This window comes from Scyliorhinus torazame, chromosome 8 (genome assembly GCF_047496885.1).
Source record: "Scyliorhinus torazame isolate Kashiwa2021f chromosome 8, sScyTor2.1, whole genome shotgun sequence".
Classification (NCBI taxonomy): Eukaryota; Metazoa; Chordata; class Chondrichthyes; order Carcharhiniformes; family Scyliorhinidae; genus Scyliorhinus; species Scyliorhinus torazame.
The window spans coordinates 269,948,571-269,970,781 of NC_092714.1; positions in this window are offsets into that span (position 1 = coordinate 269,948,571).

Here is a 22,211-nt window from a genome sequence, read left to right on the forward strand (position 1 = left end):
CAGTGCCAGGCATTTCCTCACCCCAGTGCCCGGCAGTTCCTCTTCCCAGTGCCAGGCATTTCCTCATCCCAGTGCCAGGCATTTCCTCACCCCAGTGCCCGGCATTTCCTCATCCCAGTGCCAGGCATTTCCTCATCCCAGTGCCAGGCATGTCCTCACCCCAGTGCCAGGCATTTCCTCATCCCAGTGCCCGGCATTTCCCCACCCCAGTGCCCGGCATTTCCTCATCCCAGTGCCAGGCATTTCCTCATCCCAGTGCCCGGCATTTCCTCACACCAGTGCTCGGCATTTCCTCATCCCAGTGCCAGGCATTTCCTCATCCTAGTGCCTGGCATTTCCTCACCCCAGTGCCAGGCATTTTCTCATCCCAGTGCCAGGCATTTCCTCATCCCTGTGCCCGGCATTTCCTCATCCCAGTGCCCGACATTTCCTCATCCCAGTGCCCGGCATTTCCTCACCCAGTGCCAGGCATTTCCTCATCCCAGTGCCAGACACGTCCTCATCCCAGTGCCCGGCATTTCCTCACCCCAGAGCCAGGCATTTCCTCTTCCCAGTGCCCGGCATTTCCTCATCCCAGTGCCCGGCATTTCCTCACCCCAGTGCCAGGCATTTCCACATCCCAGTGCCCAGCATTTCCTCATCCCAGTGCCCGGCATTTCCTCATCCCAGTGCCCGGCATTTCCTCACCCCAGTGCCAGGAATTTCCTCTTCCCAGTGCCTGGCATTTCCTCACAACAGTGCCAGGCATTTCCTCACCCCAGTGCCAGGCATTTCCACATCCCAGTGCCCAGCATTTCCTCATCCCAGTGCCCGGCATTTCCTCATCCCAGTGCCAGGCATTTCCTCACCCCAGTGCCCGGCGTTTCCTCATCCCAGTGCCCGGCATTTCCTCACCCCAGTGCCAGGAATTTCCTCTTCCCAGTGCCTGGCATTTCCTCACAACAGTGCCAGGCATTTCCTCATCCCAGTGCCCGGCATTTCCTCATCCCAGTGCCAGGCACGTCCTCATCCCAGTGCCCGGCATTTCCTCATCCCAGTGCCAGGCATTTCCTCACCCCAGTGCCCGGCATTTCCTCATCCCAGTGCCAGGCATTTCCTCATCCCAGTGCCCGGCATTTCCTCACCCCAGTGCCAGGCATTTCCTCACCCCAGTGCCAGGCATTTCCTCATCCCAGTGCCAGGTATTTCCTCACCCCAGTGCCAGGCATTTCCTCACTCCATTGCCAGGCATTTCCTCATCCCAGTGCCAGTCATTTCCTCATCCCAGTGCCCGTCATTTCCTCATTCCACTGCCAGGCATTTCCTCATCTCAGTGCCCGGCATTTCCTCACCCCAGTGCCAGGCATTTCCTCTTCTCAGTGCCCAGCATTTCCTTATCCCAGTGCCAGGTCCTTATCCCAGTGCCAGGCATTTCCTCATCCCAGTGCCCGGTATTTCCACATCCCAGTGCCAGGCATTTCCTCTTCCCAGTGCCAGGCATTTCCTCATCCCAGTGCCAGGCATTTCCTCATCCCAGTACCAGGCATTTCCTCACCCCAGTGCCCGGCATGTCCTCATCCCAGTGCCAGGCATTTCCTCATCCCAGTGCCAGGCATGTCCTCACCCCAGACCCAGGCATTTCCTCATCCCAGTGCCCGGCATTTCCTCATCCCAGTGCCAGGCATTTCCTCACTCCAGTGCCCGGCATTTCCTCATCCCACTGCCCGGCATTTCCTCATCCCAGTGCCAGGCATTGACTCAGCCCAGTGCCAGGCATTTCCACATCCCAGTGCCCGGCATTGACTCAGCCCTGGTTGATCCTCAAATCTCACCTCAAACCTCACCTCAAACCTCACCTCACTGAACCTCATTGAGCCCCTCCTCAAACCTCACCTCACTGAGCCTCACCTCAAACCTCACCTCACCGAGCCCCTCCTCAAATCTCACCTCACCTCACTGAGCCCCTCCTCAAACCTTACCTCACCTGACTGAGCCTCACCTCAAACCTCACCTCACCGAGTCCCTCCTCAAATCTCACCTCACCTCACTGAGCCCTACATCAAACCTCACCTCAAACCTCACCTCACTTCACTGAGCCCCTCCTCAAACCTCACCTCACTGAGCCTCACCTCAAACCTCACCTCACCGAGCCCCTCCTCAAATCTCACCTCACCTCACTGAGCCCCTCCTCAAACCTCACCTCACTGAGCCTCACTTCAAACCTCACCTCACTGAGTCCCTCCTCAATTCTCACCTCACCTCACTGAGCCCCTCCTCAAACAGCCTCACTGAGGCTCACCTCACTGAGCATCTCCTCAAACAGCCTCACTGAGCCTCACCTCACTGAGCCCCTCCTCAAACAGCCTCACTGAGCCTCACCTCGATGAGCATCTCCTCAAACAGCCTCACTGAGCCGCACCCCACTGTGCCCCTCCTCAAACAGCCTCACTGAGCCTCACCTCAATGAGCATCTCCTCAAACAGCCTCACTGAGCCTCACCCCACTGAGCCCCTCCTCAAATTTCACCTCACCTCACTGAGCCCCTCCTCAAATCTCACCTCACCTCACCGAGCCCCTCCTCAAACCTCACCTCACTGAGCCCCTCCTCAAATCTCACCTCACCTCACCGAGCCCCTCCTCAAATCTCACCTCACCTCACCGAACCCCTCCTCAAACCTCACCTCACTGAGCCTCACCTCAAACCTCACCTCACCGAGCCCCTCCTCAAACCTCACCTCACGTCACTGAGACCCTCCTCAAACCTCACCTCACCGAGCCCCTCCTCAAACCTCACCTCACCTCACTGAGCCCCTCCTCAAACCTCACCTCACCGAGCCCCTCCTCAAACCTCACCTCACCTCACTGAGCCCCTCCTCAAACCTCACCTCACCGAGCCCCTCCTCAAACCTCACCTCACCTCACTGAGCCCCTCCTCAGCAAGGCAGCCCAGCCATGCCAAATCATGATCACGGTCTCCAGTGGTGTGGAGAGAAACTGGGGGGTCCTGAGTCTCTGGATCTCTCATCCTCAGAAGGCATTGGAAGCAGAGGCCGGGATTCTCCGGCCGCTCCGGGACAGTGATTCCCCTGTCCCGCCTACAGCGTGGCCTCCTGTAGGCTTCGGCCGGCTTCGATGGGAAATCCCATTGACAAGGAGCGGGAGTAAAGAATCCCGCTGCCAAATTCTCCACCCTCCCCAGCAGGGGGAGCGAGGCGGATACGCAGGGGAGAAAGCTCCATCCTCGCCAGCAGGGGGAGCGAGGCGGATACGCAGGGGAGAAAGCTCCATCCTCGCCAGCAGGGGTGGCGAGGCGGATACGCAGGGGAGAAAGCTCCATCCTCGCCAGCAGGGGGAGCGAGGCGGAGACGCAGGGGAGAAAGCTCCATCCTCGCCAGCAGGGGAAGCGAGGCGGAGACGCAGGGGAGTAAGCTGAATCATCCAATAGTTTTGTGGCATGGCTAGATTGATTATCAAGTGGGTGAGAGGTTATCGGGGGTAGACAGGAAGGTGGGGTGAGGTTACAATCGGATCAGCCATGATCGTATTGAGTGGCGGAGCAGGCTCGAGGGGCCGAATGGCCTCCTCCTCCTCTTAATGCGTGTGATGGTTTGCAGAGATGGACTCCCCTAAACCAGAGAAGGATGAGCAGAAATTGAATAGAGCTGTTCAAGAATTAAAGGGGGTGAACTTTCCACCTCCCCAGCCGCTGATAGCGGATTCTACATTCCAGCCACCGGCCAATGGGATTTCCGACTGTAGCCACCCTACACCGCCGGGAAACCCGCGGGCGGAGCTGCGCTGCCGGCAGAACGTAGAACCCTGCAGGCGGAGAATACATCCCAAGGAGTTCTGAAAGAATCATAAGGAAATACTGGGCAGGATTCTCTGTTTGGGAGGCCAAGGACACGGATTTCCCACCACATTGCGCATGGCGCTGATCCAAGCGCACTGGGTGAATCATGGGAGAGGCACACATCGAGATTCGCGCTGGGCACGATCAATTTTGCAATTCACCCATCGCCCGAGATTGAAGTCGAATGCAACAACTTCTTGGGAGTCACCTGACTCCCCAGCAATAAATCACACAGGCATTGTTTTTGTACTCCTTTTCACAAACGTGAAGCTGGTGTGTTGGCCACCGAGGGGTAATGAAGAGGTGAGTAGTCCTTTCCATTTACCATCAGGCAGCTCAAGGGGACTGGAGCTGCTACCCCAGTGTTCAGGCAGGTGGCTCCTTCAGAGGAGCTGGGGCTGTTCAGGGGACTGGAGTGGTTTAGGTCGGAAGTCGGCCCTAAGGCCGGGGGAGGGGCAGAGGGGGTGGTGAGGGGTTTTGCATCTTGCACCTTCAAGCCATCTTTAAATATTGTACGAGTCCCTTGTTTTTTCTTTTAATTTCTGTTATACTGCTATTTCAAATTTTGTACCTGGACAATTAATGGGACCTATGCCTTTAAGATGGACTTCACCTTTAATTTTTTTTTAAAGGAAACTCCAGCAGGATGTGCTGTTCGGTTTGACATCAGTGCTGACACAGGTTGATGGACTTGGCTGTCGGCCAACAGACTATTTCGAATTGCCGGGCCTTATCAATGGATCATGCAGATTGGTCAGGTCTTTCTCTGGTATATTTATTCCTCTGTGAGACTGTGTTTCCAGTTTTAACTTTGTTTCGAACTCAGACATGAAGGAGGCTCTTTTGAGTCTCTCGCTCCCTGAAAGGGTAAACCCCTCTCAAATACCCGGTTGGAGACTCTGTTTTCTCCTCACTAAAGCTAGAGGACATTCTAGTTCGTCTGGAAACCAAGTAAGAGTAAAACCCAGGCTGAGAACTGGGTTTGAGGTGAGACAAAGAAAATGGTAAGGAAATCCAGACCAGCCACCCGCTGAAGGTATGGTCAGTTGTTTAAAAATCCTTTTAAACTCCATGTGGAGGAACTCGTCTTATCTCATAATGGATGTAAGTCATTCTATGGAGTTGGAAACAAATCGGGATTACAGAGGCCTGAGGCTCTTCTTTTGAGGTGAAGGCCCAGGGTAATAAAAGTTAAAGTGACTCCCCCAGACGGAATCCTACAGCCTGGGAGTCCTGATTGAATGCTCCCCCCAGAAGATCCTCATTAGTGATCCAACTGGTGGTTCCAATCACTCCGCATCTTGGAAGGACCGCCTGCTGCTACAACAACTTCAACATCCAAAACCAGGTCACTCAACGTCCATTTCATATCAATCCTCTTATTATTTTTAATCCTCCCCCTCCCTCTGTGTGTGGATAGAGGGTGGGATGTTAAAAGGGGGGAGTAGTAGATGAGCTGCCGTTATTCTATTATAATTATTGCATGTCTTATCTCTATTTTTGTTATAAATAAGCAGTTGTGGTGTTTCACTCACAAATCTGGTGCCTGTAAATCTTTGGAACAGTCAATGGCCAAAGATCTCAGAAACCTTGGTGAACTCAGTTGTGTTGGGACTCCGGGGCCTGTGGGGCTGGAATCGACCACGCAATAGCCCAGGGTGTCGTAACAATATTGTAGAGTCCCACCACAGGGGCAACCACATCTGCAGCCTGTCTGTCCTACCAATCTCTCCCAGGACAGGGCCTTGTTGCAGCTTCTCTCATGAAAAACAATTGCACCCCCTTTGACTGTGAACAGCCTGTTGCTTCAGCGCTGAAGGCTATTTTAATGAGGAATTTGCCTTGCGAGTTGTGAGAGCACTTCACACCCCTGAACTCTCAAGTGCCTCCTTGAAGGAACAGGTGCCCTGTCTGAGACGATGATTAGTGACTGGACGCCCTGCAACCTTTGATGCCTGAACTGTGCGCCTGTACTCGAGGAGTATCAGCACCATAGAGGCAGCAGTAAAGACCACTGACTACCCTCTCTCAGCTGAAGAGTAAGTGTCTGGGTGAGCAGAGGGCATCTGAGCATGGCCACCCTAATGTTGCTGGCAGAGGTCTGGGGTCTAGGGATTGCTGATCTGACTCGGAGTGAGTGTGCAGAGCAAGGTTTGCCAGTGCAACTGGCTCGCTGGATGGCACTCTGAGAGAAGGCAGGACAGTCATGGTAAGGGTGGGGGATTTCAGCGTACTGGGAGAGAAGCCCTAATTAATTGTCGGTCTCTCTCCTCCAATTCTTTCCAGATATAAATGTTTGCTGGTGTAGATCCCGCAGAGGCTGCCCTCGCTGTGCCGGTTGTATTATGATCCCGGACTAGGCCCCAAAGGTGGCTCGGATATTCGACTGCAACCCCAGTATTTTAGTTTAATTTTGTCAGACTGTGAGGAAAGGTTACCTCACTCCAAGAGGGATTGAATGAAGGAAAAGCAATATGATATATTAAAAAAACTTTATTACTAAAATGGTATTAAAATATCTTTAGCATCATACCAGAAAATAGCTTGGACAATGCTACCCGGTACAGTGAATACAATTATCCTCAACTGCTATCTTTATTCCCACTCAAACAATAAGAAATATCATCTCAGCTCGCAATCCACCTTAAAAATACTATGAGCACCCAGGAATACCTGCTCTACAGAGACATTCCTTGAGAAAGAGAGATCTTTTGACGCTGCTTCAAAGGTAAGACCTGAATCCGGTCAGAACCATGCAGGAACTCTGGCTGTACATCTTCAGAAGACACTCCTCAGCTTGTTTCAGCTCCCCCTTATTCTCAGACCAGTCTGCACTGCCTGGAAAGACTGTTAATCGTTTTTCACTGAACTGCAGCGATAGCAAACTACTTGACTTCTGTTCATAGCTTCATCTAGAAACCCACAGGGAATCCCCTTAATCCAAACCAAACTATATTGGTTCAAGCTTTTTATGACAGCTTAATTGCACCGCTGGCTCCCAAAATGTTTGCCTTTCAAACAAGGATATCTTATAAAACATGACTGCAGCAGTCACGCACACAAACCCAGGCTTTTCACTCTCACTGCACCAAATAACAGTAATAAAATCAGTTGAAATTCCTACATTCATCAAACCTCCCTCCTTAAAAAAATGAACCAGCAATATAAAAAGATGGTTTCATTTTCTCCATAGCCTTTAACTCCAAACATTTCTTATTACTAAACACAATTAATACTCTATAAGATATATATCCTATTACATTTAAACATGCAAATGTAAACATGAATATAGTCCATTTCAGTCTTTCTTTTCCACCTTTGAATGTTCCAGTCTTCTCACATTTCAAAGTCGTGATAGAGCATCGACAATCATATTTTATCTTCCTGCCACATGCATATTTTTTTCTTAAATGTTTGCAACAATAAACTCCATCTACACAGTCTTGCATTTCGATCCTTAAACTTTACCAAAAACTTTAATGGATTATGGTCCGTATAAACAATTGTCCCAATGAACTGTTAGCAATGTAAATGTCAAAATGTTGTAACACCAGAACCAAACTCAATGTCTCCTTCTCAATGATCGAATAATTATTTTGATGAATATTTTGTTTCCAAGAAAAATAACCAACAGGCCTTTTGATTCTTTTGCTGTCTTCCTGCAACAGTACAGCACCGACCCCCACATCACTCGCATTAATTGACACCTTAAATAGTTCGACAATTAGGTGGCATCAACACTGGTGCAGTGGTTAACTGATCATCGAATGCCTCCTGATATTCCGACGCTCACTGAAATTTCCTGTGCTTTTTTAGAAGTTCAGGCAGTGCAGCAACCACACTGCTAAACTTTGGCATGAATTTCTGGTAGAAACCACTCATGCCCAGAAATCTCAGAACTTCTCTCCTCGTTGGTGGTGTTGGAAACGCTCCAATAGTTTTCATTTTCACATTCCATTGAGCCATCTGTCCATGTCCAATTGTATGGCCTAAGAATGTGACTTGAGCTTTCGCAAATTCGCTTTTAGTCAAGTTTATCACTAATCCAGCTTCCTGTAGTTGGTCAAATAATTAGTTTAACTGTTCCAAATGCTCTTTCCACATTTGACTGAACATTATCAAACCGTCAGTGTACACGGCATAATTGTTTAGTCCAGAAATGACCTTGTTGGTCAATTTTTGGAATGTTGCTGCCGCATTCGTCATTCCAAATGGCATGACTTTAAACTGATAAGGAAATTCAGCATGTCCACATTGAATCTTACCAACTTTTACAGATGCACCATAGAGAGCATCCTATCAGGCTGCATCACAGCCTGGTATGGCAACTGCTCGGCCCAGGACCGCAAGAAACTTCAGAGAGTCATGAACACTGCCCAGTCCATCACACGAACCTGCCTCCCATCCATTGACTTCATCTACACCTCCCGCTGCCTGGGGAAAGCGGACAGTATAATCAAAGATCCCTCCCACCCGGCTTACTCACTCTTCCAACTTCTTCCATCGGGCAGGAGATACAGAAGTCTGAGAACACGCACAAACAGACTCAAAAACAGCTTCTTCCCCACTGTCACCAGACTCCTAAATGACCCTCTTATGGTCTGACCTCATTAACACTACACCCTGTATGCTTCATCCGATGCCAGTGCTTATGTAGTTACATTGTATATGTTGTGTTGCCCTATTATGTATTTTCTTTTATTCCCTTTTCTTCCCATGTACTTAATGATCTGTTGAGCCGCTCGCAGAAAATTACTTTTCACTGTACCTCGGTACACGTGACAATAAACAAATCCAATCCAATTATATAATTACAAAAGCCAAAACATCCTTCACTCTGTCTGATAAAGGTACTTGCCAATATCCTTTAAGTAAGTAAAGTTTGGTAGCAAAATTCGCTTGTCCCACCTTTTCAACACATTCTTCCAAATGAGGAATAAGATATGAATCTGATTCTGTAACTATGTTGACCTTTCTATAGTTCACACACAACCATTGTGTTCTATCCGGTTTTGGCCACATCACAGTCGGTGAGCTCCAATTGCTACAACGCACTTCGATTTTATCATTCTTAAGCATGCTGTCAATCTTCTGCTGTACCAGGGCTAACTTTAGAGGATTGAGCCTGCATGGATATTGTTTAATTATAATAGCATTTCCTACATTGACATCATGCATAATTACTTTTGTACTTCCGAAGTTATTCCAACTGTAATAACTCTTTTAGGTCATTTTGATTTTCCTTCAGGAGGTAACTCAATAATTTATCCCAATTTCTTAATACCTCCTCATTGTCCAATTTAATTTGAGGACTGTCAAATTCATTATCATCTAGACTTATCTCTTCTCCCTGAGTAAAATGACTAACACCACCTCCCCCTTTCCTTCTCTGTCAAAATACCTTTTGAGCATATTAACATGGCACACTGTTATTTTCCTTCTCTCTGGCATTCTTATCAAATAATTCAACTCTCTCAATTTTCTTTCAATTTGATATGGCCCACTAAATCTTGCTTTTAATTGGCAACAATACTAATATTTCTCCCCACTAACAAAACTGTGGAGTTTTGATTTCTTATCTGTCTCTTTTTTCATCACATGCTGTGACAATTTTAAATACTTTCTAGCCAACTCACCAGCCCTAGTTACTCTCTCCCTACAGTTTGACATAGATTCCAAAATGTAGTTTCCGAATGGTGACTCATAAGTTACTCTTTGATCAATTTAAGTGGTCCTCTCACCTCATGATCAAAGACCAATTCGAATGGACTGAATTTAGTTGATCCATTAGATGCATCCTAATTGCAAATAATACAAATGGAATTCCGTTATCTCAATCCTCTGGATAATCTTAACAAGAGGACCTCAACATGGTTGTCAAAGTTTAATGCCATTTTTCTAATGTCCCTTGTGATTCTGGATGATGTGCAGTGGATTTAAATTGTTTTATTCCAAAGCTATCCATAACTTTCTTGAATAACTTTGACATAAAATTGGATCCCTGATCTGATTGAATTTCTTTTGGTCATCCATATCTAGTTAAAAACTCCTCTATGATACTCTTAGCTGTAAAGTTTCTTAATGGAATGGCGTCCAAAATCTAGTATTCACATCCATATGGTCAACAAATACTGATTCCCGCTTTTTGTTTTAGGCAGGGTTTTAGGCATGTGGCTAGCACTGTGGCTTCACAGCACCAGGGTCCCGGGTTCGATTCCCCGCTGGGTCACTGTGTGTGCAGAGTCTGCACTTTCTCCCCGTGTCTGCGTGGGTTTCCTCCGGGTGCTCCGGTTTCCTCCCACAGTCCAAAGACGTGCAGGTTAGGTGAATTGCCCATGCTAAATTGCCCTTAGTGTCCAAAAAGGTTAGGAAGGGTTATTGGGGTATGGGGATAGGGTGGAAGTGAGGGCTTAAGTGGGTCGGTGCCGACCCGATGGGCCGAATGGCCTCCTTCTGCACTGTATGTTCTATGTATGTATCTATGTAATCAATTAGGACACTCCTAGTAAAAGGTTCCACAGATGCTGGAATGATATTAAAGGTGTTAGTTTGATTATTGCTTGAGGTTTCCCTATTACCTGACGTGTGTGACTTGTACGGCAAAATTCAATTACATCCTTCTGCATTCCAGGCCAAATAAAATGTTTTTTTTGAATTTTTGCTTGAGTTTTCCTTACTCCTAAATGACCCCCTACTGGAACCTCATGCACTACCCACAAAACCTCCTTTCTATAACCCACCGATAATACCACATGATGAATTTCTGTCCATTTCCCACATGCTTACACAGAAAGATACATAGAAAATAGAAGCAGGAGGCCATTCGGCCCTTTGAGCCTGCTCCACCATTCATTATGATCATGGCTGATCATCAAGTACAATACACTGATCCCGCCTTCCCCAATATCCCTTGATCACTTTAGCCCCAAGAGTGATTTCTAAGTCCTACTTAAAATTACACAATGCTTTGGCCTCAATTGTTTTTTGTGTTAGTGAATTCCACAGATTCACCACTCTCTGGGTGAAGAAATTTCACCTCAGTCCTAAAAGGTTTACTCTTTATCCTCAAACTATGACCCCTCATTCTGGACTCCCCCACCATCAGGAACATTCTTTCTGAATCTACCCTGTCTAATCCTGTGAGAACCTTATACGTTTCTATGGGATCCCCTCTCACTCTTCTAAACTCCAATGAATATAATCCTCATATGACAGTCCCACCATCCCAGGAATCATCCTGGTAAACCTTTGCTGTACTCCCTTCATAGCAAGAACATCCTTCCTCAGATAAGGACACCAAAACTGCCCACAATACTCCAGGTGTGGCCTCACCAATGTCCTATACAATTGCAGTAAAACATCCCTGTTCCTATTCTCCAATCTTCTCGCTATGAAGGCCAAAATACCATTGGCCTTCTTTACTGCTTGCTGTACCTGTGTGCTTACTTTCAGAGACTGAAGCACGAGGACACCAAGGTCTCGCTGAGTATCCACCTCTCTCAATTTACACCCATTCAAATAATAATCTGCCTTCCTATTTTTGCTACCGAAGCGGATCACCTCTCATTTATCCACATTATACTGCACCTGCCATGCATATGCCCATTGACTCAGCCTGTCCAACTGAAGCATCTCTGCATCCTCCTCACAGCTCACCCTCCCACCCAACTCTGTATTATCTGCAAATCTGAAGGTAAATCGGTGCACCGATTCCGATACCAATGAGGGGCAAGCACTAGCGCCGCGTGAAACGCCAGCAAAACCCACAGAGAAGGTTACAGGAATCGCCAGGACCGTGATGGACACCCGCAGGGCTGACAAACTGCAACTGCGCTGAAACAATACACACCCCACACACACACACACACTGATTGAGGCCGAAAAGATGGGACAGGTTGTGCTGGAGCGCTCATACGGCTGATGGGTCAGCTGGGACCAGAGGGCACCCAAGGGTGCCCTGGGGGGGTCACCTATGTGACCCAGGGCACCAGGTTTATAGGCTGTCAGCAGAATGCGTAGCTGCATAGCTGCCTTGTCGGTTGCGGTAATGGTTTTCCGCCCCCCCCCCCCCGACCCCACAGCCCACCTCCTGCCCCCCCCCGCTACTCCCCCCGGACCTGGCAGAAACACCCCGGCCGGTGGCATGGCTGTTGGTGACATATGGCGGTGTTGGACACTGTCCGTACGCCCTCTCTTTTCCCCAGCAGCCACCACGCCAGGTTTGCGATTTGTGAGAGCACACGTGGACCACGCTGGCGGGAATTTGGGCCATTGGAGGCGGAGCATCGTGGGCGGGCCCGTTATTGAGATGCGAACGGTGTTTCTACTATGCGTAACGTGCGTCGCATTGACGCCGATTTTGAAGAGGCGGAGCATCGCGATTCGGCGTCAAACCGCCGCCTGCTGCAATTTCGGCGTTGGCCAACGGAGAACCCCACCCAATGTCTCTGCCTCTCCAGAAAAGGTATGAGTTTGGTGCGTTTAAATATTGCAGGGTACCCAGTACCGGCTGCAACATTAGAACTGTAATCTATAAGTTTCCTGTGAAGTTAGCATGCTGGGAACTACCATCTGAAGCAAAGACTTTTCTTTTTCACTTCTGTTTTTCCCCCCTTTTCCACGTCTCTGTGTTTGTCTGTCTGGTGTGTATATGAGTATGTATAGGGGGAGGTTTCCTGAAGCTGCACTGATTGAGGGCATGGGCATGAAGTGGAGAGTGGTCAGCAGTGCCCTTGCCCTTGCTGATGATCCCCCTGATCTCCCTCGCTCCACGATTCCCACGAGACCCACACCCACGCCTCCTAGTTCCTGGGTCGCCCCACGATCCTGGGACTCTGGAGTGAGTCGTTCCGCCGCGGTTCTGCTGAGTGCAAGGGCTACTGGATTCTGATTGGCTGGCAGTTCTTGGCGGCTGATACGTTGTCTTCCGGGGTCCTCAGGCAGGAGGAAGACCCACCACTGTCCACTAACCTGCCGAATGGGTAGAGGGTACGGTGGCCATTACTCCTTGGAGCCAGCAGGGGTGTCTCGCTGCTTTTTCAGGGTGTGACACGGGCCAAATACAGAAGATTCCACCCAATGTCCCTGCTGGGTTGATAACTTTGCAGTTGTTTCTTGTTGAATCTGGGAGATTTCATATTCTGTACCAGCTGCATCAGCATCCTTCAAAGGGACTCCACATCTCAACAGCAGACAGCATGTAATTTCACTTCCAAATGATATCTCTCCAAGTTAAGTAACGTCCTTTGCAGACCCTTCAGAGCAGGTAGAAGTGGTTTGAAAATTACGTTTTGAAGCAGCTTGTGGTAGGTCACTGTTACTTTCTTTCTCCCAAACAGATAGTGATTAAAATGTTCACCAGCAAAGACAATAGCCAGACACTCTTTCTTAATCTGTGCATAACATAGTTCAGTTTGCGTTAACACCCTGGATGCAATGTAACTGGTTGTACTTTCTGCATGAGAGCTGCTCCTCACTGGCACCTCATTGCAGAGTCACTCTTTTGTTGACATCATAGTATCTCAGCACTGTCATCGTCACTCACTGTTTGATGTGAGTGAAAACTGATTCTTGTTCTTTGACCCAATAACGCTAAACATTCTTTGCAGCGAACTTGAGTAGAGGTTCATATCCTTTTTAAAAATGTTTTTATTAGAGCTTTTCGTTTCATAGATTTCATAGAATTTACAGTACTGAAGGAGGCCATTCGGCCCATCGAGTCTGCACCGGCGGTTGGAAAGAGCACCCTACCCAAGGTCCACACCTCCACCCTATCCCCATAACCCCACCCAACACTAAGGGCAATTTTGGACACTAATGGCAATTTATCATGCCAATCCACCTAACCTGCACATCTTTGGACTGTGGGAGGAAACCGGAGCACCCAGAGGAAACCCACGCAGACACGGGGAGGATGTGCAGACTCCGCACAGACAGTGACCCAAGCCGGAATTGAATTTGAGACTCTGGAGCTGTGAAGCAATTGCGCTATCCACAATGCTACCGTGCTGCCCCAAATTAGACTTCTAATTCCAGATATTTTTATTGAGTTTAATCCCTTGGTGGGATTCAAACCTGGGTCACTAGATCATTATCCTGGGTTGCTGGATTATTAGTCCAGCGACAATACCACTACACCACCACCTCCCCACTTTATGACAGCCAAATCCAATTCAATTACACAGTTGCGTCAATCGTAACAGACATTGTAAATAAATTACACCACGTTACTATACATATCCGAGATTTGGTCGAAATTTACGCTTGCGTTAAAAAAAAAGAAATTTACAAAAGAAAAAAAAGAGACAAGAGGTCTATTTACATTGCTGTGAAGAGTTCACCTTCTCCTTGCTGCAGTGTGGGTTTTGATACAAGTTTTCCCAAGCATGGCCTTGATGTGGTGGACCCGAGGTGGGTCAAGGGGGTCAGTGCATAACTTAACTGTCCCCTAAAGTCTACCGAAAGGCCCCCCTCCCTCACAATGCAAATCCTGCCCCACCCCCCCACAACTGACAAGTAGCGACATCCTCCCCCGCCGCCATGGAAATAACTTTCACTTTCTCTTTTTCACAGCAGAAAGAACTGAGCTGCTTTTAGAACATAGAACATTACAGCGCAGTACAGGCCCTTCAGCCCTCGATGTTGTGCCAACCTATGAAACCACTCTAAAGCCCATCTACACTATTCCCTTATCGTCCATATGTCTATCCAATGACCATTTGAATGCCCTTAGTGTTGGCGAGTCCACTACTGTTGCAGGCAGGGCATTCCACACCCTTACTACTCTCTGAGTAAAGAACCTACCTCTGACATCTGTCTTATATCTATCTCCCCTCAATTTAAAGGTATGTCCCCTTGTGCTAGACATCACCATCCGAGGAAAAAGGCTCTCACTGTCCACCCCATCCAATCCTCTGATCATCTTGTGTGCCTCAATTAAGTCACCTCTTAACCTTCTTCTCTCTAACGAAAACAGCCTCAAGTCCCTCAGCCTTTCCTCATAAGATCTTCCCTCCATACCAGGCAACATTCTGGTAAATCTCCTCTGCACCCTTTCCAATGCTTCCACATCCTTCCTATTATGCGGCGACTAGAATTGCACGCAATACTCCAAATGAGGCCGCACCAGAGTTTTGTACAGTTGCAACATGACCTCATGGCTCCGAAACTCAATCCCTCTACCAATAAAAGCTAACACACCGTACGCCTTCTTAACAACCCTCTCAACCTGGGTGGCAACCTTCAGGGATCTATGTCCATGGACACCAAGATCTCTCTGCTCATCCACACTGCCAAGAATCTCACCATTAGCCCAGTACTCTGTCTTCCTGTTATTCCTTCCACAATGAATCACCTCACACTTTTCTGTATTAAACTCCATTTGCCACCTCTCAGCCCAGCGCTGCAGCTTATCTATGTCCCGCTGTAACTTGAAACATCCTTCCGCACTGCCTACAACTCCACCGACTTTAGTGTCATCTGCAAATTTACTCACCCATCCTTCTATGCCTTCCTCCAGGTCATTTATAAAAATGACAAACAGCAGTGGCCCCAAAACAGATCCTTGTGGTACACCACTAGTAACTGGACTCCAGTCTGAACATTTCCCATCAACCACCACCCTTTGTCTTCTTCCAGCGAGCCAATTTCTGATCCAAACTGCTAAATCACCCTGAATCCCATGCCTCCGTATTTTCTGCAATAGCCTACCGTGGGGAACCTTATCAAATGCTTTACTGAAATCCATATGCACCACATCAACTGCTTTACCCTCATCTATCTGTTTGGTCACCTTCTCAAAGAACTCAATAAGGTTTGTGAGGCAAGACCTACCCTTCACAAAACCGTGTTGACTATCTCTAATCAAATTATTCCTTTCCAGGTGATTATACATCCTATCTCTTATAAAAGTGTTTTGACTACTTTAGTAAACCACGGTTCCCTTGCTTGTCCACTTCCTCCCTGCCTGACAAGTACATACTTATCAAAGACACGCAGTAGCTGTTCCTTGAACAAGCTCCACATTTCCATTGTGCCCATCCCCTGCAGTTTTCCTCTCCATCCGATGCATCCTAAGTCTTGCCTCAGCGCATCATAATTGCCTTTCCCCCAGATATAACTCTTGCCCTGCGGTATATACCTATCCCTTTCCATCACTAAAGTAAACGTAATCGAATTGTGGTCACTATCACCAAAATGCTCACCTACCTCCAAATCTAACACCTGTCCTGGTTCATTACCCAGTACCAAATCCAATATGGCCTCGCCTCTCATTGGCCTATCTACAAACTTTGTGAGGAAACCCTCCTGCACACATTGAACAAAAACAGACCCATCTAAAGTACTCGAACTATAGCGTTTCCAGTCAATATTTGGAAAGTTGAAGTCCCCCATAACAACTACCCTGTTGCTTTCGCTCCGATCCAGAATCATCTTTGCAATCCTTTCCTCTACATCTCTGGAACTTTTCGGAGGTCTATAGAAAACCCCTAACAGGGTGACCTCTCCTTTCCTGTTTCTAACCTCAGCCCATACTACCTCAGTAGATGAGTCCTCATCAAAAGTCCTTTCTGCCACCGTAATACTGTCCTTGACTAACAATGCCACCCCTCCCCCTCTTTTACCACTTTCCCTGAGCTTACTGAAATATCTAAACCCAGGCACCTGCAACAACCATTCCTGTTCCTGCTCTATCCATGTCTCCGAAATGGCCACAACATTGAAGTCCCAGGTACCAACCCATGCCGCAAGTTCACCCACCTTATTCCGGATGCTCCTGGCATTGAAGAAGACACACTTTAAACCATCTTCCTGCCTGCCGGTACACTCCTGCAACTTTGAAACCTTACTCATGGCCTCACTACTCTCAACCTCCTGCATACTGGAGCCACAATTCAGGTTCCCAAGCCCCTGCTGAACTAGTTTAAACCCTCCCGAAGAGCATTAGCAAATTTCCCCCCCAGGATATTGGTACCCCTCTGGTCCAGGTGTAGACCATCCCGTTTGTAGAGGTCCCATCGAGCCCAGAATGAGCCCCAATTATCCAGAAATCTGAAACCCTCCCTCCTGCACCATCCCTGTAGCCACGTGTTCAACTCCTCTCTCTCCTTATTCCTCGTCTCGCTATCACGTGGCACTGGTAACAACCCAGAGATAATAACTCTGTTTGTCCTAGATCTAAGTTTCCACCCTAGCTCCCTGAATTCCTGCCTTACATCCTTATCCCTTTTCCTACCTATGTCATTGGTACCTATGTGGACCACGACTTGGGGCTGCTCTCCCTCCCCCTTAAGGATCCCGAAAACACGATCCGAGACATCACGCACCCTGGCACCTGGGAGGCAACACACCAACCGCGAGTCTCTCTCGTTCCCACAGAATCTATCCCCCTAACAATGGAGTCTCCAATGACTAATGCTCTACTCCTCTCCCCCCTTCCCTTCTGAGCAACAGGGACAGACTCCGTGCCAGAGAACTGTACCCCATGGCTTACCCCTGGTAAGTCCCCCCCCCAATAGTATCCAAAGCGGTATACTTGTTACTAAGGGGAACGACCACAGGGGATCCCTGTACTGACTGCTTCCTCCCAGCCCCTCTCACAGTCACCCATCTATCTTTATTCTTCAGAGTAACTACATCCCTGAAGCTTCTATCTATAACCACCTCTGCCTCCCGAATGATCTGAAGTTCATCCAGCTCCAGCTCCAGTTCCCTAATGCGGTTTCTGAGGAGCTGGAGATGGGTGCACTTCCCACAGATGAAATCAGCGAGACACTGACAGTGTCCCTCACCTCAAACACTCTGCAGGAGGAACATTGCACTACCTTCCTTGCCATCCCCTCTAGATAAAAAAAGAAAAAGAAAGAAACAGCTTACCTGTTATTCACTCCCCTTCTCAGCAAGCACTCACTCAGCAACCTCTGCGCCCCGCACGATAACACCAGCCAACAAACTTATTGTTTTGCTGTGATGTCACTCCTGAATTGCTATTTAATTTCAGCCTGCTGTCCAGAGGTGTCCCACTCAGCTCCCGCTATTTTTAAATCTCCGCGACTCTCAGCTCCCGCTCTTTTTAAATCTCCGCTCCGACTCGCAGCTCCCGCTCTTTTTAAATCTCCGCTCTGACTCGCAGCTCCCACTCTTTTTAAATCTCCACGACTCTCAGCTCCCGCTCTTTTAAAATCTCCACTCTGACTCTCAGCTCCCGCTCTTTTTAAATCTCCGCTCTGACTCGCAGCTCCCACGCTTTTTAAATCTCCACTCCGACTCGCAGCTCCCGCTCTTTTCAAATCTCTGCTCTGACTCTCAGCTCCCGCGCTTTTTAAATCTCCGCTCTGACTCTCAGCTCCCGCGCTTTTTTAATCTCCGCTCTGACTCTCAGCTCCCGCGCTTTTTTAACCTCCGCTCTGACTCTCAGCTCCTGCTTTTTTCAAATCTCCGCTCCGACTCTCAGCTCCTGCTCTTTTCAAATCTCCGCTCCGACTCTCAGCTCCCACGCTTTTTAAATCTCCTTTTGATGTGGTGCAGATCTGTCAATCATAGCAAGAGTGTTTATAAACATTGGAGCTAGCATCAAAGCAGGGTATTTGAGATGCATTTAAGCGTGAAGGGAAATTAGATCAACAATCTACCAAACAGCTGTCTCTGGAGTAATTAAACTGTCAATCACTGGCTAATGCAACGTATTGCTGTGTGAAATTGAATGGAAGATTTACATTTCAAAGGTTGTCAAGAGATTTGAAGCCCTTTGAAGTGTACTTAACGTTTGTGGAAGCCTCTGACAGCTGCTTCTTTAAATACTTTTGTCTGAGGCAGCAGGTATTAAGGAAGGGTTAGTGAAAAGGCAGTGACTTTTCACTACTGCCTGAACCTCTCTTCAGCTTTCAGACAGGGGTCCCGGTTGGGGGGTCCCTGTTGGGGGGTCTCTGTTGGTGGGATCTCTGTTGGGGGGTCTCTTGGGGGAGTCAGTGTTGGGGGGTCTTTGTTGGGGGGTTTCTGTTGGGGGCCTCTGTTGGGGGGTCTCTGTTGGGGGTCCCTGCTGGGGGTTCTCTGCTGGAGGGTCCCTGCTGGGTGGTCCCTGTTAGGGGGTCTCTGTTGGGGGGGTCTCTGTTGGGGGGTCTCTGTTGGGGGACCCTATTGGGGGATCTCTGTTGGGGGGTTTCTGTTGGGGGATCACTTTTGGGGGGTCTCTGTTGGGGGGGGGTCTCTGTTGGCGGTCCCTGTTGGGGATCCCTTTTGGGGGGTTTCTGTTTGGGGTCCCTGTTGGGGGGTCTCTGCTGGGGATCTCTTTTGGGGTGTTTCTGTTGGGGGTCCCTGTTGGGGATCTCTCTTGGGGGGTTTCTGTTGGGGCGTCTCTGCTGGGGGATCCCTGTTGGGGGGTCTCTGTTGGGGGGGTCCCTGTTGGGGGGTTTCTGTTGGGGGGTCTCTGTTGGGGACTCTCTGTTGGGGATCTCTGTTGGGGGGTCTCTGTTGGGGGGTCCCTGTTGGGGAATCTCTGTTGGGGGCCTCTGTTGGGGGGTCTCTGTTGGGGGTCCTTGTTGGGGGGGGGGGGTTCTGTTTGGGGGGTCCCTGTGGGGGTTCTCTATTGGGGGTCTCTGTTGGGGGGCCTCTGTTGGGGGGTCTCTGTTGGGGGGTCTCTGTTGGGGGGTCTCTGTTGGGGGGTCTCTGCTGGGGGTCTCTGTTGGGAGGTCTCTGCTGGGGGTCGTGGTTGGGAGGTCTCTGCTGGGGGTCTCTGTTGGGTGGTCTCTTTTGGGGGGTCTCTGTTGGGGGATCTCTGTTGGGGGTCTCTGTTGGGGGATCTCTGTTGGGGGGTCCCTGTTGGGGGTCTCTGTTGGGGGGATCTCTGTTGGGTGGTCTCTTTTGGGGTCTCTGTTGGGGGTCTCTGTTGGGTGGTCTCTTTTGGGGGTCTCTGTTGGGGGTCTCTGTTGGGGGGTCTCTGTTTGCGGGTCTCTGTTGGGGGTCTCTGTTGGGGGTCTCTGTTGGGGGTCTCTGTTGGGTGGTCTCTGTTGGGGGATCTCTGTTTGCGGGTCTCTGTTGAGGGTCCCTGTTGGGAGTCTCTGTTGGGGGGTCTCTGTTGGGGATCTCTGTTGGGGGGGTCTCTGTTGGGGGTTTCTGTTGGGGGTCTCTGTTGGGGGTCCCTGTTGGGAGTCTCTGTTGGGGGGTCTCTGTTGGGGGTCTCTGTTGGGGGTCTCTGTTGGGGGAGTCTGTTGGGTGGTCTCTTTTGGGGGTCTCTGTTGGGGGTCTCTGTTGGGGGGTCTCTGTTGGGAGGGTCTCTGTTGGGGGTCTCTGTTGGGGGTCTCTGTTGGGGGTCTCTGTTGGGGGTCCCTGTTGGGGGTCTCTGTTTGGGGGGTCTCTGTTGGGTGGTCTCTTTTGGGGGTGTCTGTTGGGGGTCTTTGTTGGGTGGTCTCTTTTGGGGGTCTCTGTTGGGTGTCTCTGTTGGGGGTCTCTGTTGGGGATCTCTGTTGGGGGGGTCTCTGTTGGGGGTCTCTGTTGGGGGTCTCAGTTGGGGGTCTCTGTTGGGAGGTCTCTGTTGGGGGGGGTCTCTGTTGGGGGGTCTCTGTTGGGGGGTCTCTGTTGGTGGTCTCTGTTTGGGGGTCTCTGTTGGGGGGTCACTGATTTTTTTTTGAGGGGAGATTCACTCTCATGCGTGCATGCTGTGGGAGGGGGGTAGCTTGTTATTCCAATGGTGGAGGGAAGATGCCCCTACTTGTCAGCGGGGTGGAAGGGGGCAACATGATTTGCATTGTGGGGGACGGGGAGGTCTGCCACCAGACCTCGGTATTGGACATCCCGCTCAAGGTGATGCCCTGATATGGAGATTCCCACAGAATCTGGCAAGCTCTCCTCCATGCACAAATTATCATGGCAAAGGAGAGGGAATCGCACATGGGCTCCTAGTGGAGACTAGTAGCGATTCTCTGCTGGGAGGAGCACTGAGTCTCCAGAACGGACAATCCAGCCGGATGTGCCTTCATTCGGTACTCTGCAGCTGCCTTTAGCTCCAGGCTCATTCGTGTCTTTTTCTGTTTTATTTAACCGTTTCTCTCTATTTCTTGCCTGTCAAGAATTGATTCTCCTGGATTAACTTGTCATAACAATTGTTAACTCTCTTTAATGAACTGAGGTCTTTTGACAGCTTCAGCTGCATAAATTTCTTTCTATTCCTGAGTATATTTCTGAAGTTTTCCTTGTCTCTTGTCCAGTCTCCACACCTGGTCGCTGCCGTCGTGAACGGTGCGTGAACGCTGGGGGGGGGGGCAGCCTGCGGGTGGGGGAGGGGGATCCTGCACCGGGGGGTACCTCAAATGTGGCATGGCCCGACGATCGGTGGGCACCTCTCTGAAGGAGGACTTCCTTCCTTCCGTGGCCCCGCAAGATCCGTCTGACATCTTCTTGCGGGGCGGACTTAGAGAGGACGGCAACCACGCATGCGCGGATGATGACGGCAGTTATGCGGCGCCGGCCCGTCATCTATGCAGCGTCGCCTTCACGCGGGCGACAAGGCCTGGCGCGTGTAGATAACGCGGCCCCGATCCTAGCCCATTGTCAGGGCCTGAATCGGTTGGGACCGGGGCCGTTTCGCGCCGTCGTGAATTTCGACGGCATTCACGACAGCGCAGCCACTTCGGCGCGGGAGTGGAGAATCCCGCCCGGTATTTTGATACTTCAACAGATCCCCGTGAGGTCAATCAGCCCCTTAATCACATTTCCGACATTACAACAATGACTACACTTCAAAACCACTTAACTGGGTAAAAAGCGTTTGAGATGTCCTGAGATTGTGATAGACGCCATATAAATGAAAGTTCTTTGCAATCTGGAAATGATATGTTGAGAATTATGTTCCAAGGTTTAGGTGCTTCAGAGCCCTTTAGTTCAGCTGAGTGAGAGCAGAGGAACCATTAGCAATATTTTTGCTTAATGATGTTTTGTACCATCTGCTGTCCAGTCTAGATCTGAGATTTACCAGGTGTGTTTTCACTGAGAATTTTTTTCCTCAGGCTTTACCTTCGGTAATATACATCAGCATTCCTGCAACTATCAGTGGGCAATATTGTTGTACCGGTTCATGGTCAAAGGGTTTGGTCATTTACTTGAGCATCAATGGATCTTTAAACCATAAATCCAGTTTTATAATTGTAAGACACTTCAAATATTAAGTAAAATGAAATTTTAAACCCTCTTTTTACTCATTCACCCTTAATTGCCTATAAAGTTTTCTCTGAACGCTCCTCTGGTATTATATCCCCGAGTGTAAGGTACTAACTTCCAATGTAACTTCATTCGATCAGAAAGTGCCAAACTTCCAAAATAATTTATCCAGATTTCCTGAAATTTGTGTCTTGCACCATCCTCTCAGCCCCAGTTAACGCCTCTCCAG